Below are 26,068 nucleotides of genomic sequence, written 5' to 3'. Positions count from 1 at the left end.
TCAAGGATACCATAAATGGGGTCGCAAGATGTCCCAAGAGGGCCTATAGGGACCATAGGAAAGCATTTATAAATGTCCTCGACCTTCTTGACAAAGAAAATAGCCAGTTCATCACATTGCAAGTCGGAGGTAATCACCGAACTTGCAGCGTCCTTCTGTGTTTTAAAGCCCCGTAACAATAGAACAAATACTCTTAGCCGGATTGGAACGCCTGCTAATTTGCTCGGTGTAGAATGCGGCACGCTCAACATGGAGGGCCCTGTGGTATCGCTTAATGGCAGCGCGGTAGAGATCCTTGGATGTAGGATCAAAGTCCCGTCACCAGGTTCACTCCAGCTTCTTACAGGTCTTACGTAAGACAGCTAGTTTAGCGTAATACCAGAGGTTAGATTTGGTATGCCGATTCATGGACAGCTTAACAGGAATGAGGCCGTCCAAAGGCTAAGTGATCCAATTGGAAAAAATCGAATGGGCCTCGTTAGGATCAGTCGGAACAACCGGGGAAGTGGCAGCAAGATGGCTTTGAAAATGTACTCAATTCAATTTATGCCCGGGGCGCTTAAAAGACAAGGGTGCCTATCACGATCCGGCAAAAACCGGGTACGAACCGTCGGACGGAGCATAATCTCCGCCCGACGCGTACCCGGTCGACAATTTTTACAAACAAGGAATTACGATTCGCACGGGTACACCATTACCGTACGATTCGTAAAAAAGCCCGACCGAACAAAAAACACCTACCAATGCGATCCGGGAAAGCGCCGACCTGACGTCGGGATGCTCGCAGCCAGCCATTCACGACCCAGGAATCACGATTCGCACCGACGTCACCCCGCACGGTGAATATTTTGCGGCAGCCAAAAACTGCCGGGAAATCAGGACGACGCGAACAAGGACCACCAGTACGCGACGGACAGACGACGACGCGAACAAGGAGGACCAGTACGCGACGGACAGACATGGACCCGAACCTACGAGTCATCCCTGCCCTCATAGCAGTACACCTCCTCTACAGGTTACGACGCAGACGCCGCAGAAGGTCAGAATAACTAAGGGAGGGGGGAAAGTGGGGTGGGGTGGGGGTGGCACGACCAGGGCAGGCCACAAAACAACCACATAAGTCACACACCACACATGGCCTGGACATACCTGACTCCCATGCCCTGGTCACCACGAGGGGGTGGGGGCGTGTCCTGATAAGCCAGCGACCGCCACAACGGAAGTCCGTCACCACGCGAACCGGCAACACAACCAGACAGGTACGTCCCGTACCCACGCCTGAAGAGCGTGGGTACGAGTCGGACCACGCCCACACACGTCACCCCAACAATGGCGGGACGGATCGCATCCACGTGGCAAAGGCCTGGGTACGGGCCGCACAAACATCACATAGCGTGGGGACGGATATGTACGGACCCTACCCCCACCCTGTATGCAAGGAGCGTACCCCCCAGCCCAACAGTGCAAGTACGACCCGTACCCCCACCCGCGTATGCATGGAGCGTACCCCCACCCCAACAGTGTAAGTTCGACCTGTACCCTCACCCGCATATGCATGCAGCGTACCCCCCATGCCAACAGTGTAAGTACGACTCAAACCCCCACCCGCGAATGCAAGGAGCGTACCCCCCAGCCCAACAGTGTAAGTACGACCCGTACCCCCACCCGCGGACGTACGGAGCGTACCCCCACCCCAACAGTGTAAGTTCGACCCGTACCCCCACCCGCAAATGCAAGGAGCGTACCCCCCAGCCCAACAGTGTAAGTACGACCCGTACCCCCACCCGCGAATGCAAGGAGCGTACCCCCCAGCCCAACAGTGTAAGTACGACCCGTACCCCCACCCGCAAATGCAAGGAGCGTACCCCCCAGCCCAACAGTGTAAGTACGACCCGTACCCCCACCCGCGAATGCAAGGAGCGTACCCCCCAGCCCAACAGTGCAAGTACGACCCGTACCCCCACCCTCAAATGCAAGGAGCGTACCCCCCATGCCAACAGTGTCAGTACGACCCGTACCCCCACCCGCGAATGCAAGGAGCGTACCCCCCAGCCCAACAGTGTAAGTACGACCCGTACCCCCAACCGCGAATGCAAGGAGCGTACCCCCCAGCCCAACAGTGCAAGTACGACCCGTACCCCCACCCGCGTATGCAAGGAGCGTACCCCCCATGCCAACAGTGTAAGAACGACTCGAACCCCCACCCACGAATGCAAGGAGCGTACCCCCCAGCCCAACAGTGTAAGTACGACCCGTACCCCCACCCGCGTATGCAAGGAGCGTACCCCCCATGCCAACAGTGTCAGTACAACCCGTACCCCCACCCGCGGACGTACGGAGCGTACCCCCACCCCAACAGTGTAAGTTCGACCCGTACCCTCACCCACGTATGCATGGAGCGTACCCCCCATGCCAACAGTGTAAGTACGACTCGAACCCCCACCCACGAATGCAAGGAGCGTACCCCCCAGCCCAACAGTGTAAGTACGACCCGTACCCCCACCCGCAAATGCAAGGAGCGTACCCCCCAGCCCAACAGTGTAAGTACGACCCGTACCCCCACCCGCGTATGCAAGGAGCGTACCCCCCATGCCAACAGTGTCAGTACGACCCGTACCCCCACCCGCGGACGTACGGAGCGTACCCCCACCCCAACAGTGTAAGTTCGACCCGTACCCCCACCCGCAAATGCAAGGAGCGTACCCCCCAGCACAACAGTGTAAGTACGACCCGTACCCCCACCCGCGAATGCAAGGAGCGTACCCCCCAGCCCAACAGTGTCAGTACGACCCGTACCCCCACCCGCGGACGTACGGAGCGTACCCCCACCCCAACAGTGTAAGTTCGACCCGTACCCCCACCCGCAAATGCAAGGAGCGTACCCCCCAGCCCAACAGTGTAAGTACGACCCGTACCCCCACCCGCGAATGCAAGGAGCGTACCCCCCAGCCCAACAGTGCAAGTACGACCCGTACCCCCACCCGCAAATGCAAGGAGCGTACCCCCCAGCCCAACAGTGTAAGTACGACCCGTACCCCCACCCGCGAATGCAAGGAGCGTACCCCCCAGCCCAACAGTGTAAGTACGACCCGTACCCCCACCCGCGAATGCAAGGAGCGTACCCCCCATGCCAACAGTGTAAGTACGACCCGTACCCACACCCGCGGACGTACGGAGCGTACCCCCACCACACCAGTGTCAGTAGACTCGTACCCTCACCTCGAATGCATTGTGCGTACCCCCACCGTGTATGTGCCAAGCGCACATATCCTGAAATCGGAGGTGTGTGTGCAGAGTCCACCCAGCAGTGCCCTGAGACAGGAGGGGTGGGTGTGGAGTCCTCCCAGCAGTGCCCTGAGACAGGAGGGGTGGGTGCCTATCACTCCCAGCAGTGCCCTGAGACAGGAGGGGTGGGTGTGGAGTCCTCCCAGCAGTGCCCTGACACAGGAGGGGTGGGTGCAGAGTCCTCCCAGCAGTGCCCTGAGACAGGAGGGGTGGGTGTGGAGTCCTCCCAGCAGTGCCCTGACACAGGAGGGGTGGGTGTGGAGTCCTCCCAGCAGTGCCCTGAGACAGGAGGGGTGGGTGCAGAGTCCTCCCAGCAGTGCCCTGAGACAGGAGGGGTGGGTGCCCATCACTCCCAGCAGTGCCCTGAGACAGGAGGGGTGTAACACATGTGTGTGAGGCCAGAATTATCCACATGCATACTGGCTACAAGGGAACATGTCCCCATGAACTCATGTCAACAGACTCCACACACAAGTACAGTGATCACCAAGGATGCCACGATTGTCGCAGGTGGAGACATGGCCCTGCATGCATGGCCAAAGTAGAATGGCTCCGTCACACACACAGCTCATGTAGACACAGCTCTGCGCTAAACATTGGGAACACCCTGCAGGGAAGAAAGCTGGGTACACAGAGGAAGGAATACACCCTGGGACAAGTGCACCATGCAGTAACTGCTTACATGAACAAAGAAAGTTAGCCAACACCTTGTGATGGCACACAGATCACAGGGTCCCACCAATGAGCAGTACACTACTACATATCCCACACACCCAAACCCTTACACACCACCCAAAACCATGTAGCAGCCCCACCAACACCAATACCAGCATAGCAGTAGTGTGATAATGAAAACAAAATTAAGCCTTATTCAGCATGAGCACAATGTCCGTGGATCGCAGGCAATTCAATCTTCACAAAGCCCATAGGGCAGTCAATGATTCTCAGCTGGATGGGGGACACAGTGGAATGCGTGTCCCCTACCTTGCCTGCACAGTCAAATGGCATCGTCTTCCACACTGGTGAGGGCATCAGGGGGGGGGGAAGCAACAGGCACCGCAGGGACATCAGGGCAAAGGGGCGGCGTTGTGGGTGCAGGGATGGAGGACTCCACCACAGGGGGTGGGTCAGTGCCAAAGGCGGAGGCCAGGATGGCACTACACACCTTTGCAAGGTCCTCCAGGGAGTCCCCTGCACCCGAAGGGACCTCAGGCCCCAAGGAGGGGGGGGGGTCAGAGGGATGGGTCGCAGCGCCACCGGGGAAGGGTGGAGACAGGGGGGGAGACTCAACCACCCTGACCGGGGACCTCCTTGACCGCTTGCGTGGTGGTGTAACTGTGGGGCTCAGGGACAGAGCGGCCATGAAGGAGTCCTTGGGGGAGATGTGGCCAGGAGAGCTGAGGGGAGGGGATTTGGAGGGAGTGGACTGGGTGGAATGCGGACTCCCACTATGGCTGCGTGTCACACGTTTGCCCCCCGACCCAGTGGGTGTGCCTACCTCACCCTGTGTGTGCGTGTCAGGAGGAGTGCGGTGGACCTTCCCTGCTGGTGTGGTGCCCGTGTCCGTTGATGTGGGTGCATGCCGACGTCTGGGTGTACGTGTGACAGGCATGGGAGTGGGAAGTGTGGATGGGGCAGGGGTAGGTGGGGGGAGGTCGCGCTGCAGGAGACCCACTGCTGCAGTCAGTGTGGAGTCGATGGACCTCAGCAAGTTGCGTTGGTCAGCCTGCGATGAATGAATGCCCTCCAAGAAAGCCTCGATGTTGGTGAGGGTTTTGCCGTGGGCATGGAGGACATTAAGGATCGCAGCCTGACCAACCTGCAGTTGCCGCTGGATGTCCACAGACTCTGCATTGGCGGCAGCAGTGGAGACAGGGGCAGGGGGTGCGGTGCCTGGCAGGAAGGAGACATGCTGTGACCGGGCACGCTGGGAAGGGACACGAGCAAGTGGGAGGCAGCTGGTGGAAACTGAGGGGGCGGTGCGAGGTGTTGTTCCGCTGTCAGCTGCTGGTGCAGCCTCCGCCCACTCGGAGACATCGTCCCCGGACCTGTCAGCTTCGTAGTCTGATGTGCCAGTCGACAGGTCCTCGGCCACACTCTCCTCCGCCTCTGTACCACTCGATGTGCCAGACCCGATGTCACGGCTGGCACTGGTGCTCGGTCCCTCCGCCTGGTCTGTGTCCATGTCTCCCTCTGTGTCCCCCGACGATGCTGTGGGCAGGGTGGAGAGACAGAAATTAATCAGACACCTGTACACATCTGTCACATGAGTCCAATCTCCATAGGTAACATTGCATGGCCTGAAAAGGAAGATCCCTAACATCTACTGAACAGGGTACCGATGTAGGGCATGAAACACACAGTTGGTTGAGCCACCATGCCACTGAAATACCATGGAGAGCATGAGACAATAGCTAAACACAGGAAAAGGAGTCTGACATAGCACCCAGGCCCTGGGGACAATCCAGCACTGCATCTGCACCACACAGCGTTGGCGAAAATACCGATGACCAGGGACCATATCCATGAACTTGAGACACATGCTGCATAGGTAATGCTGAAAACATGCACAACATGACTCTGTCACTGCACATTGCGTGTGTGTCCAGACACATCACACACTGCCCAGACCCAGCAAGTGGTAATCAGGATTTAACACATAGGCATTGCCCGCCCCAACAAGACCCTACACGAGGCAAATTGTTGAGACACAGGTGGCACCAACATCTCATAGTCTGGGTGATACACACAGGGGCAGGCAAAAAGCAAGATTGGACGCCAAACAGCCAAGGTGCGCCTGTACAAATAATGAGGTACCAGTGCCCATCCTCAGATGAGTATAACAAGACACACAGGCACTGGCAACTGTGAGTATGAAGAAGGACAATCAGGTCAGGCTGAACAGTGGACACCTGTACAAAATAGCACGTCTATATACATGGTGACAGGGGACAATGGCACAGAGCACAACTTACGCTGTAGACACTGACAGTGGCCACGTTTATGATGACACATACACCACTGAGGAAAAGGTGCCCCAGGGGACAGTAGTGGGCACGCAACTACATGCTACTGAATGGTAATGACTGCAACACACGTCACCATCCCTGCACTATGTGTATCGCACACTCATGCACATCATGTCACAGGCCACTACATGGGACATGCGCGCTGTAAGGCATGACACATGAGAGACCAACTCCCATGTCTGGAGTCAGCATCAGTGCCAACTGACATGGAACCCACATGCAGTGAACTTGACAGTGCACAGGCAATGTCCCACAACCTGTTACACACCACCCCCACACATGATGCTACAGACATTGTTCCCGTGGACAAAGCGCCAGCCTACATTACCCTGTGAAGGAGTGACTACACACAGACCAGGGAACACATTGCAAGGAGGGGAAGGGTGGCAGGGGCACAGCGCTATACTGGGGCAAACAGGATCTGCACAGCACCTTTAAACCCTGCCAGTGAATTCATGCTACTGTGCCCTTACAAATGCCGGTGACACACAACAAACACACATGTACCTACCCCCTTCCGGCTGCTGCATCGCCTGTAAGCGCCTCTCCAGGTCTGGAAAGACCACCGGCAGCACACGCCTGTGGAGGTGGCTCAGACGGCGGCGGCCGCGGTTCTTGTGGCTCTCAGGTGAGTCCCCCAGCAGGAGCCGTGCAATCCTCCGCGTCCAGCACCGGATATCCTGCCAGCGTTTCCTCACCTGGGGCAGGCTCCGCCTCCGACCATCCACACCCCTCACGGCACTGACGGCGGTCAGCCAGATCTGCTCCTTGGCAGTGGCGCCTACCTGTGAGGAGGAACAAGTGACACCACATCAATACACCAGCCACATGTCACAGAGAGACATATGGGTACAAATTAGCTGGTTACAACAAGTCATGTCATGCAGCCAACGCATTGCACCTTTGTCATAGGGACATCATCCCCTGGTGAGGGAAAAAGCACTACGTGCCACAGTGGGTACACAGGTGGAATGATGGCAATGTCACAATCAATGATCAAGGCTCACACTGTGCATCACACCCACCCCTCCTGTCTCAGGGCACTGCTGTGAGTTCTAGGCCCCCACCCCTCCTGTCTCAGGGCACTGCTGTGAGTGATAGGCCCCCACCCCTCCTGTCTCAGGGCACTGCTGTGAGTGATAGGCCCCCACCCCTCCTGTCTCAGGGCACTGCTGGGAGGACTCTGCACACACCCCTCCTGGCTCAGGGCACTGCTGTGAGTTCTAGGCCCCCACCCCTCCTGTCTCAGGGCACTGCTGTGAGTGATAGGCCCCCACCCCTCCTGTCTCAGGGCACTGCTGGGAGACATCAGGCACCCCCCCCCTGGGACCCCCCCGACAGTACATGGCATGTGTGATACACCTGGACGCAATGGCAGAAGTCACAGTCACCACATAGGGACAGTCTGTGGCAGTGGCCTATGCACTCACCTGATACCCTGGTCGCCCATACAGCATGGAGTACTGTGGGAGGATCACATCCAGCAGAGCCATGTTCTCCTCCAGGGTGAATGGCTGTGTCCTCTCCACAGCCCTTGACATGGTTCCAGGGAATCAGTAGCAGCAGCTGGGTCGACGAATGCAAAGATGTGCAGGCAAGTGCTCCCTCATGGGACCTGGCTGCCTTATATGTGCCCTTCTGCCCAGTCTCATGCACAGGAGTACAGAGAGATTGGTCACTCACATTTGCATCCTATGTTTCCACCAATCCCTACAAACCTAGCAGTCTGTGGGTTCTCTATCGGTTTCATTCTCCTGCATGATGTCAGCCCCACAAACACATTGCAACAAAGTAGACAAATTCCAACTGACTTCTGCTGTGCACCTTCCAGAACAATTTCGAATTTTGAACTTGGTCTCCATGACAACCAGCATGCATGTAGGCCTTAATACTTGTCCCCTATGTAATTTGGAGCATCACACACAGGTACGGTGCGTGTGGGGGCCCTAGGGCACCCCAAATGCATGGCAACGGCCCGTACATGCATGCCTACGCTCTCCATCACTATGGGTCTGCACGCGTATGCGTACCCGTAGTGGTGCGGACCGTACACTCGCATCTACGCTCACTATCACTACGAGTACGCATATGCGTGCAGACCCATAGTGATAGTGAGCGTAGATGCGAGTGTACGGTCCGTACCACTACGGGTACGCATACGCGTGCAGACCCATAGTGATAGTGAGCGTAGATGTGAGTGTACGGTCCGTACCACTACGGGTACGCATACGCGTGCAGACCCATAGTGATAGTGAGCGTAGATGTGAGTGTACGGTCCGTACCACTACGGGTACGCATACGCGTGCAGACCCATAGTGATAGTGAGCGTAGATGCGAGTGTACGGTCCGCACCACTACGGGTACGCATACGCGTGCAGACCCATAGTGATAGTGAGCGTAGATGCGAGTGTACGGTCCGTACCACTACGGGTACGCATACGCGTGCAGACCCATAGTGATAGTGAGCGTAGATGTGAGTGTACGGTCCGTACCACTACGGGTACGCATACGCGTGCAGACCCATAGTGATAGTGAGCGTAGATGCGAGTGTACGGTCCGCACCACTACGGGTACGCATACGCGTGCAGACCCATAGTGATAGTGAGCGTAGATGTGAGTGTACGGTCCGTACCACTACGGGTACGCATACGCGTGCAGACCCATAGTGATAGTGAGCGTAGATGCGAGTGTACGGTCCGTACCACTACGGGTACGCATACGCGTGCAGACCCATAGTGATAGTGAGCGTAGATGTGAGTGTACGGTCCGTACCACTACGGGTACGCATACGCGTGCAGACCCATAGTGATAGTGAGCGTAGATGCGAGTGTACGGTCCGCACCACTACGGGTACGCATACGCGTGCAGACCCATAGTGATAGTGAGCGTAGATGCGAGTGTACGGTCCGCACCACTACGGGTACGCATACGCGTGCAGACCCATAGTGATAGTGAGTGTAGATGCGAGTGTACGGTCCGCACCACTACGGGTACGCATACGCGTGCAGACCCATAGTGATAGGGCCGTACACTCGCATCTACGCTCTCTATCACTATGGGTCTGCACGCGTATGCGTACTCGTAGTGGTACGGACCGTACACTCACATTTACGCTCTCCATCACTATGGGTCTGCACGCGTATGCGTACCCGTAGTGGCACGGACCGTACACTCGCATCTACGCTCGCCATCACGATGGGTACACATACGGCAGCACTCCCACAGTGATTTGGGAACATGCACAGGCCCTCTCAGCAGCAGTACGGCGGATTTTACACATCACTGTGGTGATAGGCGACACACATGTAGGAATAGGGCGGACATACTTGTCCATGGATGGACATACTTGTCCAGGAATGGACATCAAGGCATCGTCTGTGCATTACCACATGTGTGGGGCACAGGTGTCACAGGCTGTGATGTGGAACATGCCTCCTGAGTGGAGAAGGCACCAGATGTATGATGAGATGTGTACATGTGTACTGTGTGAGGGTGCAATGTGTGCCAGGCATGCCCTTGACTCCTTTGACATGTGTGCATGTGGGACTGCGCACTTGGGGTGAGCGTCACTGGCATGGCACAGACACCAACACACGGAAGTGTCCCATGATGCCCGGTACAGGGGTCATGACACATGACTTATCACTACCCACAGTGCACAATGTGACTATGCCATATATGTGTCCGGGATTTACATCAGGTTGATGTTGTAGCACCCTCAAAAGCTGCAGCCGTTGCAGCAACCAACATGTGGCTGTGTGTAGATTGTCATTGCACACTGTTCCCAACACCATGCCACATGTGTTATCGGATGTGAGGTGCACATGTATGCAAGGGACACGGAGTAGCGTGCCAAGGCCATGTCAGCAAACTCACAAGGAATGTGTGGTGAGTCATGACATGTGCACCTTCATGGCAAGGTGTGTGGGCTGGACTAGTGTAATGTCATGTGACCTGTGGCTCAAGTGTTCCGCTGCCAGTCTCTGCAATCGGCATCACACTTCTGCTGATGTGTGGGTTTATGTCACTCCTGTCTTGCGTCGGGCAGTGCACTTGCACTGGGACACAGCTATTTCCATGGCGTGGCATAGGGAGGTTCTCAATCACCGTGTGTAGATGGGTCTTGGAAGGAGTGTCACCTTGCATCCATACGTGTCCTGGGCATGTAGCACATGCCTGACTCCCTATGTGGCATGTGTGTATTGCCAGATTTACATGTGCTCAGTAGACATGAGTTGTTCTCGTAGTGCACTCACTCTTCCTTGTCACTTCCAAATTACTGCAGAGCGCCTCCTGTTGCCCGAAGAATTCCAGACTTGGCCACCATGCAGGAGAATGACAGGATCCGGCTCTACCGCTTCACCCAACCGTTGATTCTGGAGCTGACGGCGAGACTGGCACCACACCTGCAACCGCAGCACAGGTATCCTACGGCACTGACACCCCAGCTGAAGGTAATGGCTGCCCTACATTTCCTTGCCACAGGTACCTTCCAAAATACCATAGCTCATGTTGGTGGCATGTCCCAGAGCATGTTCAGCGGTGTGCTGCATGATTTCTTGGAGGCCATGTTGATTCACCTGGATGACTTCATCAAGTTCCCAACCCCTGAACAGATGACTGAGGTCAAGCGTGGTTTCTATGCCCTGGGAGGGATGCCCCATGTCATTGGGTCCATAGATGGGACACATGTAGGTTTGGTACCACCACACGCACGGGAGGTGGCGTACCGCAATCGGAAGCACTACCACTCCATCAATGCCCTTGTGGTGTGTCTGTCCAACATGGTGATTTCACATGTCTGTGCTCGTTTCCCAGGATCAGCACACGATGCCTACATCATGAGGCGTAGCGGGATGCCTGATATGATGATGCAGCTGCGCAACGAACGAGCATGTGTTGTTGGTGGGTACAGTCTGTCTGTCCTGTATTCTGTTTGGCCGAGCAGCACTACCGCTTCGCCAGTTCTAACGATATCCATGTGCTTTCCATTTAGGGGACGCTGGCTATCCCAACATGCCTTGGCTGCTGACACCTCTCCGCAACCCCATCACGCCGGCCCAGCTCCGCTACAACACCGCCCATGGCCGGACAAGGCGAGTGATAGAGAGGACGTTTGGCATGCTGAAGAGCCGATTCCGGTGCCTCCACAAGACCGGCGGCGCACTCCCATATGCCCCGGCAAAGGTTTGCAAGATCTTCATAGTCTGCTGCATGCTGCACAACATGGCAGTTGAAAGAGCTGTGCCACTCATCCTGAATCAACATGACGAGGACCATCCACCCGTGGAGGACGAAGGGCTTGGCAATGGGGCTAGTGATGTGGAGGATGTGGAGCCGCAAGAGGACATCCGGACTCGGCTCATACGCGACTTCTTTGCTTAGTGGTGAGTACCAGTGTCTGAGTGTGCACGCCTTGGTCCCCGTGTGGCATGTGTTGTGATGCGTGTCTCCACCTGCATGTATGGCACGTGAGTCAGAGGTGTGTGTGGGTGTGTCACTGGAGTGATGGTGGCAGTGATGGTAGTATTTCCCCACTCATAATTGTGACCTAGCATTTTTTCATCCATACATGTGTCGAGTCAATGCACATGCAAGTGGCTGTGCTTTTTGTGGCTGACTTCTTGTGTGTCTCTCTTCCCCAGGTACCTGCGCATGCCGTCTTCTGGTTGCATTGTTGTGGCACTGCTATTCCTCATGGACATGGCATCGTGGGCTGACTCAGCGTTACAGGCACGGACACGTTTGGAAGTCTCCATGGGGTAAGGGATGCATCTGGGGTGTATTGGGTGTGGCAGTTGTTCACGATGTGTGCACACTGCCCCGGTCGGGGTTTGGTTCCTCTGCAGACATGTGGCATCCCCATGGGACACAACATGCAGCTGGGTACACCTGAATAGATGGGCTGCCTGGTTGTCAGTCATCAGTGATGGGATAGTGGATTGTGATGAAGGCATCAATGTGTGTGACACTGCCCTCGGACACATACGGTTAACATTGTCTTGACATGGCGTGGGACTTCCACATCAGCGGATGTATGGTGTATGGCAGTCTCTCCGTGAGCAGCTGTGGGTATTTAGCTGTTAGCCGACACTTGTGTGCCAGTTCCATGGCTATCACGCATTTGTGCTGCAGAAGGGGGGTGCCAGTGTTTGAGCCACATGTTACTCCACATGATGTGTTCATGTGTACTTCAAGTTGCCTCTGCAATCCCAAAAACATGACTATTAAAGGTGTCCCTATGCCTCCAAGGTGCCTCTTCTCAGTCAATGCTGGTGTGTTGGCACGGTGCATCCTGCATGTCTGGCATGGTATTCCCTGATTGTGGCTATGTGTCAATGTGTCGAGTGGCAAGATGCAAGCTGTGTGTGTGTGCTGAGACTGTGTATTGGGCATGATGTCCATGACTGTGTGGGTATTGTGACATGTGCCATCCCCATGCATCCAACGTTGTCCATGACCCCATTCTCTGCATCCACCGGACTCAAGCTTGCAGGACATGGTTCTGCCACCTGTCTACACGTACCTGGGTGCCCCCCAGGACACGGGCCAGGATCCCTGACCTCTGCGCATGACTGTTGCTGTACTCAATGTGTCTGTCAGCACGGTTGTTCGGCCACCCCCTCAGCTGGTTCTGACCATCACGGGTGTGTATGGTGCTCCATGTCTGTCTTGCCTAAAAAACTGTGACCCATGTGTCCTGTGCCAGACTCAGGCCCCAGGGTGTGGATGGTTGAAGTGAACAGATGACTCAGGCATGTTTAGACTGTACAAGACACATGTTAGGTAATAATGCTACCAGCAGGCATCTACTCTTAATAGTGTGATTTATTATTGGGGGGGGGGGTGGGGACAAAGTGAGGGGCTTTCCGGGATTAGGGAATCCAAAGTTCAGTAGGGGAGTTGGTGTCCTTGCCATTGGAAATCCTCAGAGTCCATGCCACAGTCTTTGTCAACATTGGTCAGCCAGTGACCAGCAGGGCCATGTGGCAGAGAATGTCTCTTGATGCTGTGATGCTGTTGCTCCAGTGGGCCAGGTGCCAGGCCAGGTGTCCTGGGAGATGGTGATGTAGCAGCCACCCTCACGGTCCTTTCCGTGGACGACCCGGCTTCCTGCGGGGAACCTCAGCAGCAGGCCGTGACGACGTCTGGGATGCTCCGTCGGATGTTTCCTCCTCCTCCTCATGATCCCTCCCTGTGGGTGGTGATGTTCTCCGCCTTCTGGCACAGGGAGGGTCGGCCATGGTGTCGGCCATCCGACGGAGTTCAGCGTGAATCCCCTGGGACGCCGTCACTTGCTCAGCCTGTCTGTCCTCCATCCTCCGTTGGTGTAGCTGTAGACAGGCTATTAGCTCCGCATGTTGCTGGGCCTGCTGGACCTTGATCCCCTCGAGGACGGACACAACCTGGGCCATGCCCGTGGTGTCCTGCCGGTATGAGTCCAGGATGTTACGGAAATGGGAAAATACCGGATCCCCAGCCAACTGGTCAGGCTCGCGCCTCCGCCGTCCTCCACTCCCACCACCCCTGCCCACTTGCGTCTGGCCTGCACTTGTGGGCACATCGGGTCTCCGGGACCCCTGAGGGGTGGCATTGGCGTTGTCGCCTGCCTCCTCCTGAGTGCCCGGGACACTGTGTCCCTCCTGGCGAGCCTGGCTGCATTGTGGTGTTGGGGCAGGGATCCTGGGTGTCTCCTGGGATGTGGCAGGAGTGGGGGTGGTGGTTGGCACGGTTGTACCTGACGCAGGTGCTGCAGGTGGTTGGACACCAGAGGGGCCAGGTCGGTCGGGGTCGTCCGCAGAGTGGTGAGAGTGGTCGCTGCCGGTGGGATCGGTCTCCTGCAGATCCGGGTCCTGTGAGTGTTCCCCCCCAGTGTTGGGGGGTGCAGCACGACGTTGACCTGTGTGTGAGAGAGAAAATGTTAATTTGGATCCATGCAACATCCATGTTTCATCCGTTACAAAGTTGGCACATTTCCTCTTGGAATTAGGATCTGTCTTGCATTCCACTCACAGTGCACTTGTGCATGTGTGTGTCCCTTGGGCACCAATTTGGCCCCTTTAACTATGTGTGGCACAGTCTTACTTGCTGCGTCAAGTGTGACTGCAGTCAGCAGTGGAGTGTGCATGTGTGCCGAGCTATGCATTTGCGCCTTCCTTGTAGCACTGTACATGTGCACATGGAGTGGATCCACACACTTATATGATGCAGGTGGCTGTCCTTGTGCTCGTGTACAGGTTGTGACATGGCCCTGCGTTTTGCCATGATGAAGAGGGGGGGTTCTGGCACTGGCCACCCTTGTCTACATGCACGCAGTCCACCTGCTGACGAGCAGACATTCCCACACACCACAGGACTGATTTGCTCTCCCTGTGTCTCCCTCCTTCTCTGTCTCCCTCTCCCTCCCTCTCTGTCCCCCTCTCCCTCCCTCTGTGTGTCAGCCTCCTCCCTCTGTCCATCTTCCTGTGTCTCCCTCCCTCTCTGTCCCCCTCTCCCTCCCTCTCTGTCCCCCTCTCCCTCCCTCTGTGTGTCAGCCTCCTCCCTGTGTCCATCTTCCTGTGTCTCCCTCCCTCTCTGTCCCCCTCTCCCTCCCTCTCTGTCCCCCTCTCCCTCCCTCTGTGTGTCAGCCTCCTCCCTCTGTCCATCTTCCTGTGTCTCCCTCCCTCTCTGTCCCCCTCTCCCTCCCTCTCTGTCCCCCTCTCCCTCCCTCTGTGTGTCAGCCTCCTCCCTGTGTCCATCTTCCTGTGTCTCCCTCCCTCTCTGTCCCCCTCTCCCTCCCTCTCTGTCCCCCTCTCCCTCCCTCTGTGTGTCAGCCTCCTCCCTCTGTCCATCTTCCTGTGTCTCCCTCCCTCTCTGTCCCCCTCTCCCTCCCTCTCTGTCCCCCTCTCCCTCCCTCTGTGTGTCAGCCTCCTCCCTCTGTCCGTCTCCCTCCCTCTCAGTCCCCCTCTCCCTCCCTCTGTGTCCCCCTCTCCCTCCCTCCGTGTGTCACCCTCTGTCACCTTGGCCCAGCTTCCTGGGCACACACTGTTAGCAGATCTTTGAGTGGCCCTTGGCCTGTTGATGTGAGTTTGTTTCTGATCTCCAGGCACCCATTTTGTCTGCTGTGTGTCTGTGCGCTGCTGCTGTGGTGGTGTGTGCTGCCACTCTTTCACACTGTTGGCTGTTCATTAGCTGCTGGCATGTGCAAAACAGTGCCTTCACCCCCATGTGTTGATGCAAGGCGTCCGCCATTTGCTGGCAAGTCATTCCTGTGTTGGGACACAGTGTTTGTCTGCCTGTGACCTAGGCCATATGGGCAGAGGGCATTGTTGTCTGCTTTGGAGTCGCACTATGTGATTCTTGGTGCCCAGCCTCCCGACATCCGGGTTACCGTGTCATGTGTTGTTGTCTTCTGTGGCCTGTGACTTGACATTGTCCAGCTGGGTGCATGGGGCATGGTGGCAGCAGTGGCATGTGCCTGCTCATGGAGTGTGGTTGAGTAATGCGATGGCTTGTGGTGGTTGCGTGCCTGTTATTAATTTTGGTTGTGGTTGCAGTTCCCCCCATGTGAGGTGCGTTGTTTGTGTACTCACCCGGGTCTCGGAGTCCTTCTACTCCTTCAACTGCCTCCACCAGCAGTATGGCCATCACCCTCTCCTCCCAGGGATGGTACTGTACGGCTCTGCGGGAGGGCCCTCCTCCGGTGGCGTTGGCCTGGTCGTGTTCCTCCTGTCTCTTGGCTCTGACCCTCCTCCGCAGATCGTACCACCTGTTCTGGCAATCCTGCTTGGTCCTCCTGGTGTCCGCAACAGCATTCACAGCATCGACGATGGTCTGCCACATGGCTGTTTTGGCTGCCTGGCTGGTGCTTCTGACCAATGTTCCAAAGATCTGTGGCTCGACTCTGAGGATTTGATCAACAAGGACCTCCAACTCTCGGTGACTGAACTTTGGATTCTTGGTAGTGGGCATGGTGAGGGGTGTGGGTGGGGATGGTGTGGGTGTGGGGGGTGTGTGGATGTTGGGGGGGGTGTGGATGGTTGTGTGTGTGTGTGAATGTGATGAGAGGGTGTTTGTGAGGGTGGTCGTGTGAAGGTGTGCAAGTGTAAGATGTGGTGTCGCTTGTAGTCTGGTTCTGTGGTGTCTGGCAGCAGTGGGTCTGTTGCAAAGGCTCATGGTTTGTGTGTGTGGGCCCTTTTCATTGGTCCATGGGTGGGTGTGGCAGTGTTTGAATTTTGGGTGGGTGTGTTATAAGGAGTGGTGGTGTATTGGGCCTCTGTTTGTTTTTGACAGTTGCAGGTCAGTGATTGTGTTATTTTAGTGGTTGTTGGCCATGTTTAGTGGCTGTGTGCCTTTCGAATGGTGTATTGTTGAGTTGTTTTGTTTTGTCCTTGTTGTGTACGTGCGTTTTGAGCGTGTGTACGGTGTGTACATGGGCCATTTGGTTGTACGATTTGGTCCTTGTGTGTGGCTTTGTACGACTCGTACATGCGGTTGTGATGTTGGGGCATGGGGTGCGCTCCGTACTTAGGAGGTTGTGTTGGGGGTGCGCCAGGAACGTACTGGGGTGGGGGTACGACTGGAACGTACTGGGGTGTGGGTACGACTGGAACGTACTGGGGTGTGGGTAGACGGGGCTATGACACGTCCTGGGGTGGGGGTGTGGCTCGCACGTACTGGGGTGTAGGTACACGGGGGTCCGACACGTACAGGGGTGGGGGGGTGTCCATGGACGATGGTACGACACGTACTGGGGTGGGGGGGTGTACATTGACGGTGGTACGACACGTACTGGGGTGGGGGTACAACTGGAACGTACTGGGGTGTGGGTAGACGGGGCTATGACACGTCCTGGGGTGGTGGTGTGGCTCGCACGTACTGGGGTGTAGGTACACGGGGGGTACGACACGTACTGGGGTGGGGGTACGACTGGAACGTACTGGGGTGTGGGTAGACGGGGCTATGACACGTCCTGGGGTGGTGGTGTGGCTCGCACGTACTGGGGTGTAGGTACACGGGGGGTACGACACGTACTGGGGTGGGGGTACGACTGGAACGTACTGGGGTGTGGGTAGACGGGGCTATGACACGTCCTGGGGTGGTGGTGTGGCTCGCACGTACTGGGGTGTAGGTACACGGGGGGTACGACACGTACTGGGGTGGGGGTACGACTGGAACTTACTGGGGTGTGGGTGGACGGGGCTATGACACGTCCTGGGGTGGGGGTGTGGCTCGCACGTACTGGGGTGTAGGTACACGGGGGGTACGACACGTACAGGGGGGGGGTGTACATGGACGGTGGTACGACACGTACTGGGGTGGGGGTACGACTGGAACGTACTGGGGTGTGGGTAGACGGGGCTATGACACGTCCTGGGGTGGTGGTGTGGCTCGCACGTACTGGGGTGTAGGTACACGGGGGGTACGACACGTACTGGGGTGGGGGTACGACTGGAACGTACTGGGGTGTGGGTGGACGGGGCTATGACACGTCCTGGGGTGGGGGTGTGGCTCGCACGTACTGGGGTGTAGGTACACGGGGGGTACGACACGTACAGGGGGGGGGTGTACATGGACGGTGGTACGACACGTACTGGGGTGGGGGTACGACTGGAACGTACTGGGGTGTGGGTAGACGGGGCTATGACACGTCCTGGGGTGGTGGTGTGGCTCGCACGTACTGGGGTGTAGGTACACGGGGGGTACGACACGTACTGGGGTGGGGGTACGACTGGAACGTACTGGGGTGTGGGTAGACGGGGCTATGACACGTCCTGGGGTGGTGGTGTGGCTCGCACGTACTGGGGTGTAGGTACATGGGGGGTACGACACGTACTGGGGTGGGGGTACGACTGGAACGTACTGGGGTGTGGGTGGACGGGGCTATGACACGTCCTGGGGTGGGGGTGTGGCTCGCACGTACTGGGGTGTAGGTACACGGGGGGTACGACACGTACAGGGGGGGGTGTACATGGACGGTGGTACGACACGTACTGGGGTGGGGGGGTGTACATTGACGGTGGTACGACACGTACTGGGGTGGGGGTTCGACTGGAACGTACTGGGGTGTACCTAGACGGGTGGGGGTATACATATACGGGGGGTACGTGTCGGACGTACGGGGGCTGGGGGGAGTGTTGGGCGCGTATGCGGGCACATGTCTCCATGGTTGCTGTAGGAGTTCGGTGCGGACGGTGTTTTTTCCATACGGTTGTAACCTCGGACGCACGGGATGGATCGTGATTCCTAGGTCGGACTTGGTTTTTCACGTTTGTAAGGTAAATCGTCCGAGGACGTGTCGGACACATTTTCCGACCCGGGGACGTGTGGGGAATGATTCCCAGTGCGGTTCGTATGGACTTTTTACCATGCGAATCGTGATTGCCAGTTCGTACGGCACTTGTACGATTCGTACGGTAAGAAGACCCGATACGAGTCGCACGGGGGAATTTTTTACCGGATCGTGATCGGCACCCAGGTGTTTACTAAATTGCGCGCTGGCTGAATATCGTGAATCACCATGGGAACTAGATAGTGATCAGACCAGTCCATCGGAACAGGAGGTTGAACCGCAACCTCCTGTTTGTAAAAATAGGGTCTAGTAGATGGCCAGCCAAATGCGTGGGGCCTGAGACCCGTTGCTCGAGCTGACACGCGGCAAGATCAGCCAGGAAACATAACACATCAGAATCTGAGAGGTTTTCTAGATGTAAGTTAAGGTTGCCTATAACAGAAAAGTTAGAGGCATTGGCTGCCAGAGTGCTGACTGTCTTGGAAAGAGCATCTCTGAACCTTCTGGACGGACCCGGGGGATGGTAAATCAATAAACTTGACATTGTATAATTGGAATTGAGACTGATTTTAAAAAAGGCACATTTGCAGTTGGTAACAGCCTGCTTAGCGAAAGTACAGGGGAACCTGGTTTTGAGGGTGACAGCAATACCCCCACCTCTCGTAGATCTAGTAAGGGTGTGAATCGTATGACCCTCCGGAAGAGCAAGTACTTGCTCCATCACCATGTCTTCTGAGAGCCAAGTCTCAGTAAGGAATAGGACATCAGGGGACTTGTCTTCCAGGAGGTAATGGACATCAGCAAAGTGCTTGGCTAATGAGCGACAATTAAGCAGAAAAACCAAACCATCGCAAAAGTGCAGGGAAGGGGGTTGCTGGTCCTGGCCAGGACCAGAGAAGCAAAACCACAGCATATACACCCAAAAGGGCCCTCTAAACCATGTAACCATGGTTGTGAGCACTCTATTGAACACCCCCTGAAATACCCCTCAGTAATAGAAGGGAGTGTGGTGCTGTGGTCGCTGTTACGAAGTTCGGATCACTGACGTTCAGGACTCAGGACACAGTTACACATGTGGCATCGGTTTGTGTTGAACAGGGTTAGTGGCACCATGTGCTGTTGTCCTTGCATATGGAAGTATGCCTCACTGATGAGAGGGAGTCTGGTGCTATGGTCACTGCCACGGACTTGGGGTGACTGCCGTTCAGGACTCAGGACACAGTTACATATGTGGGATCGGCTTATGTTGAACAGGGTTAGTGGCACCACGTACTGTTGTCCTTGCAAATGGAAATATGCATCACTGATCAGAGGGAGTCTGGTGCTGTGGTCGCCGCCACGGACTTGGAGTGACAGCTATTCAGGACTTAGGACACAGTTACACATGTGGGATCAGCTTGTGTTAAAGAGGGTTAGTGGGACTACGTGTCGCCGGCCTTGCATATGGAAATATGTCTAACTGATCAAAGAGTATGCTGCTGTGGTCGCTGCCAAGGACTTGGGGTCACTGCCATTAAGGACTCAGGACACAGTTACACATGTGGGATCGGCTTGTGTTAAAGAGGGTTAGTGGGACTACGTGTCGCTTGCCTTGCATATCAAAATATGCTTCACTGATTGAAGGGAGTCTGGTGCTGTGGATGCTGCCATGGACTTGGGGTCACTGCCATTCACTTCTCAGGACACAGTTACACATGTGGGATCAGCTTGTGTTGGACAGTGTTAGTTGCTACCACGTGTCCAAAATTCAAATTGTGAGGTCTGCTGCCCGCAGTGTAGACTGCTGAGTGTTCATTTGTACTTGAAAATTAATTTGGTCATTGTACTAAAGCTATAACTGATATAAAAAATGTTCAAGAAGAAAGGATACTAAAAGGATATTATGTAGATTTGAGGCCTTTAATAGTTACTTGCCTAGTGGACTCTGTAGTTAATGAATGAAGAAATAATTTTCATTGTGAGCCTTACTGAGTGCAGTGTAGGCTTATGATGAAAAGATGAAATAAGTATTGAATACATTGACGAAGTGTTGTATTTTCTGACTACAATCTTGTTAGAAATTAGCATTTAAAATTGGAATTGCGAGCTGTACTGCCTGTAGTGTAGACTGCTATTCCATGTTAGTTTGCATTTGAAGATTAATTTGGTCATTGTAGTAAAGCTATAACTGATATAAAAACTGTTCAAGAAGAAAGGATACTAAAAGGATATTATGTAGATTTGAGGCCTGTAATAGTTACTTGCCTAGTGGACTCTGTAGTTAATGAATGAAGAAATAATTTTCATTGTGAGCCCTACAGAGTGCAGTGTAGGCTTATGATGAAAAGATGAAATAAGTATAGAATACATTGACGAAGTGTTGTATTTTCTGAGTACAATCTTGTTAGAAATTAGCATTTAAAATTGGAATTGCGAGCTGTACTGCCTGTAGTGTAGACTGCTATTCCATGTTAGTTTGCATTTGAAGATTAATTTGGTCATTGTAGTAAAGCTATAACTGATATAAAAAAAAAATCTTGAAGCGAGGATACTAAAAGGAAAATATGTAGGGTGTAGGACTGTGATAGTTAGTTGCCTACTGGAGTCTGTAGTTGCCTATGGAAATACCCCTCACTGATCAAAGGGAGTGTGGTGCTGTGGTCGCTGCCAGAGACTTGGGGTGACTGCTATTCAGAACTCAGGACACAGTTACACATGTGGGATCGGCTTGTGTTAAAGAGGGTTAGTGGGACTACGTGTTGCCAGCCTTGCATATCGAAATATGCCTCACTGATCGAAGGGAGTGTGGTGCTATGGTCGCTGCCACGGACTTGGGGTGACTGCCATTCAGGACTCAGGACACAGTTACACATGTGGGATCGGCTTGTGTTGAACAGAGTTATTGACACCATGTGTCGCCGCCGTTGCATATGGAAATATGCCTAACTCATCAGAGGGAGTATGCTGCTGTGGTCGCTGCCATGGACTTGGGGTCACTGCCATTCAGGACTCAGGACACAGTTACACATGTGGGATTGTTTGGCTTGTGTTGAACAGAGTTATTGGCACCACGTGTCACAGCTGTTGCATATGGAAATATGCTTCACTGATCGAAGGGAGTTTGGTGCTGTCGTTGTCTCACGGAGTTAGTGTCACTACCATTCAGGACTTAGGACACAGTTCCACATGAGGGGTTGGTTTGTGTTGAAGACGGTTAGTGGCACCATTTGTCTCCGGTCTTCCACAGTGTAGGCCAGAGCTAGCGGTGAGAAGGGCCCACAGCTACGTGCATACGTTGGTGGCTCCACCGGCCTGTGTAGTGCAGGTTCAGTGGCTCCACGTGTCGCTGGCCTTCCATATGGAAATACCCTTCACTGATCGAAGGGAGTCTGGTGCTGTGGTCGCTGCAATTCAGGACTCATGACACACTTACACATGTGGGATCGGCTTGTGTTGAACAGGGTTAGTTGGCACCACGTGTCGTCGGTCTTCCACAGTGTAGGCCGGAGGCAGCGGTCAGCAAAGGGCCACAGGCAGGTGACGTTGACTTGAGCTGCACAGATTGGGAGCATGTGGTATTCTTAAGCCATTATAGTGTCTTACACAATTTGCGTCGCTACTAATCTTGAATTGTGAACTGTGTAACCCCAGTGTAGGGCGGAGACAGCGGTCAGGATGGGCGCACAGCTACTTGGTGATGATTTATGGTGCAGTGAGTTAGTAGCATCTGAAGCACACAGCGTGTGCGCACCGTGCGATGATGCGTGGTCTGGGCGGGCCGCACTGAAAGCAAAGTGTCTTGTGAACAATCGCCACTGCATCTGAATTGTGACCGCTGCTGTCCGCAGTGTAGATCGAAGGCAGTAGTCGGTACAGACATATGTCTGCGGTGCTGTGCCGCTGGATTCACATGGGGTCTGTGACGAGGAGGCCCGTGGTTATGGCGGCAGCCACATGCCAGGGTGAGGGCTGCCGCTGTGACAGACTCGTTGGTCTTCCCTCAAGTGAACCACATCTCCCAACATTCAGCTATTGTGTGGCTGAGGGGCATGGTGTTTTTGGAAGGTCCGTTGTCCTGTTTTGCGCTGCCTTGGTGGTATTAGGGGGGGTGGTGCGGGGGGGAGGTTCTGGTGGTGGTGGCGCTGGGTGTTGTGGTCTTGTTGCGTGTCGGACCTGCATGATCAGTAGCTCTATCACGTGTTGGTCTTTAGATGTGGATGTGAGTTGGGTCCAATTCACGGAGTAAATAGTCGACAACCTTACACCAGTTAAAGGTTGATATTAATTTATTACTGCTAACTCGGCTTATCGCCTGCTTTTTGGATTGCATTGCAGATTTGGCTGGTCGTTGAAAATATGGGGAAGTGGTGTTTTCGTGTTTTTTTTCACGGGAACGCCTACTTTGCATTTCATTAGTGTTAGTTGTGGCTCTCCTTTGTGGCGATTTTGTTGGCGTAAGGTATCGATGGAAGAGTGGTGAGATTTGCAGTTTTCACCAAGTGGAGAATGGATTGATAATTAAAATTTACAGAAAAAACCATAGGTTTCAAGCACGTTATAGTTAGAAATTAGCATTTAACAAACATTAGAAATTCACAGAAAAAAACATAGGTTTCAGGCACGTTATAGTTAGAAATTAGCATTTAAAAAACCTTTGAAAGTAACTGAAAAAAACATAGATTTCAGGGATGTTATAGTTTGTTGGACATTTCACTCATAGAAAACCATAGAAACTCCCCTGTTATAGTTAGTTGAGCTAATTATAACTCGCACCCCCTCAATGCGCTGCTGATGATGTCACATATTACATCATTCATGACATGGTCAGTGACATCACTGATGACATCTCAAATGACATCACTGATGACATCACTGATGACATCATCCAAGTCAAAATCTGATGCACCTTATCAGACCCTAATATAAAACTTGATACACCCACTCTAAAATACAGACTATAATATTCGAAACCATGAACACACCAATACCAGTTAGTACATATCCACTCACTAATTCCTAGGTCTACACACACATCCATTCATTCACCCATACAGTCACTCAAACATACATTCAGCCATCAATACAGCATTATCATATCCGGTCACATATCTATACAGACACTCACACACCGCCTCTCATTCATAGAGTTATTCACACACCTAGTCAGTAATTGGAATAATCAATCACACTTTCCTTTACTCACCTGTACAGTTATACACATACCATGTCACTTATTTAAACATATACTAACACATACTTACACTCTAATACAATAACTAATGCAAGCACTCACTGATCCATACAGGCACTCTCACAATCACTCACTCTCACATATAGTTATTTATACAGTTTAACACTCATATATACTGCCTTTCACATATGGAGTTACTCACACATGAGGCATCCATTTACTCACCAAGACACTCATACACACACTCACCAAGCCATACAGCCCTTCACAGATACAGACTTGAACACATATACCCTGTGAATTATCCACTCACACATCTATGCACAGAGTCACACCCTCCACCCACCTACACAGACACTCAGGCACCCATACAGGTACTCAGACAAGCAATCAATAGCTCATATAGATCCTCATTTAGTTGCTAACCAAACCATGGAACTGCTTACACACCAACTGACAACCTAAACTGTGTGAATGTCTGTATCAGTCGCTAACACATGAATTAAGCAAGACACAACTAATCACTCACTTATACAGTCAGTCACACACGTACTTAATCACCCATCCTGACTCTTATACACCCATTCATTCTTCAATAAACCTTGGCATTATATATATATATAAAACATATTTACATTTTATAGAAACACACATTCACTTGATGATGTCATCAGTGATGTCATCAGTGATGTCATTTGAGATGTCATCAGTGATGTCATCAGTGATGTCACTGACCATGTCATGAATGATGTAATATGTGATGTCATCAGCAGTGCATTACGGGGGCGCGAGTTATAGTTAGCTCAACTAACTATAACAGGGGAATTTCTATGGTTTTCTATGAGTGAAATGTCCAACTAAGTATAACGTGCCTGAAACCTATGGTTTTTTCAGTGAATATATATATATATTTTATATATATATTCACTTAAAAAACCATAGGTTTCACACATGTTATAGTTAGCTGGACATTTCACTCGTAAAAAAACAATGAAATTCCCCCGTTATAGTTAGTGCAGGCAACTATAACTCACGCGACCACAATCCTCTGCTGATGACGTCAGATATTACATCACTGATGACATATGTGTCTTTATAAAAAATAAATATTTGTAATATATGTATAGCTAAAGATTAATGGAAGAAGACATGGGTAAATAAGTGTCTAAATACAGTGATGTAATATCTGACGTCATCAGCAGAGGATTGCGGTCGCGTGAGTTATAGTTGCCTGCACTAACTATAACGGGGGAATTTCATTGGTTTTTTTCGAGTGAAATGTCCAGCTAACTATAACATGTGTGAAACCTATGGTTTTTTAAGTGAATTTGCAAGGTTTTTTAAATGCTAATTCGTAACTATAACGTGTGAGAAACCTATGGTTTTTTCAGTGAATATATAAACATATAAATATAATCTGCATATCTATATAAATATAAATTCATGCAAACATATACATATATGCATACATATGCATGGTATGTACATGAAAGTTTGAAAAACTCTAATACAAGCAAAGCTAAAAAGCCACCTAATTACAAACAGAATTGCTTTAACTTAAACGAGGGCGAGACCTATTGCATTTTCAATGCTTGTTTACTTTGATTCCATCAAGAAGGCATTCAGATGTGTCCCACATTTTCCATAAATTCTGAGTGGTAGCACTCTAGTTGCTCATTAGATCACTGTAGTAAAGCTACTGCTCACCAGGGAAGTCTGCTGCTGGTATTGAAAGTGCATGTTTCAGTCTGCATGTCAGAATTTTTTAATGAAATAGAAGAGGATTTGATAAGTCACTCAAAATGTGCCCTAATTTTTCTTTTTTCCTCACTAATCATAATTTCTATGGCAAAATGAACCTCCTCATTGTGTTCCTTTTAAATTAAACTACTCACTATCTACTACTCACTCGCTACTACTTTCTACTACTCACTCTCTACTACTCACTTTCTACTACTCTCTACTACTCTACTACTCTCTACTACTCACTCTCTACTACTCTCTACCACTCACTCTCTACTACTCTCTACTACTCACTCTCTACTACTCTACTACTCTCTACTACTCTCTCTACTACTCACTCTCTACTACTCACCCTCTACTACTCTCTACTCCTCTCTCTCTACTACACACTCTCTACTACTTGCTCTCTACTACTCACTCTATTACTCACTCTACTACTCACTCTCTACTACTCCCTACTACTCCCTACTACTTACTCTACTACTCACTCTCTACTACTCTCTACTACTCACTCTCTACTTCTCCACTACTCTCTACTAATCACTCTCTACTACTCACTCTGTACTACTC

The sequence above is a fragment of the Triturus cristatus genome, chromosome 11 (genome assembly GCF_964204655.1).
Source record: "Triturus cristatus chromosome 11, aTriCri1.1, whole genome shotgun sequence".
NCBI lineage: Eukaryota > Metazoa > Chordata > Amphibia > Caudata > Salamandridae > Triturus > Triturus cristatus.
The sequence above is the reverse complement of the archived record's forward strand: the minus strand, read 5'-3'. Positions refer to the sequence as shown.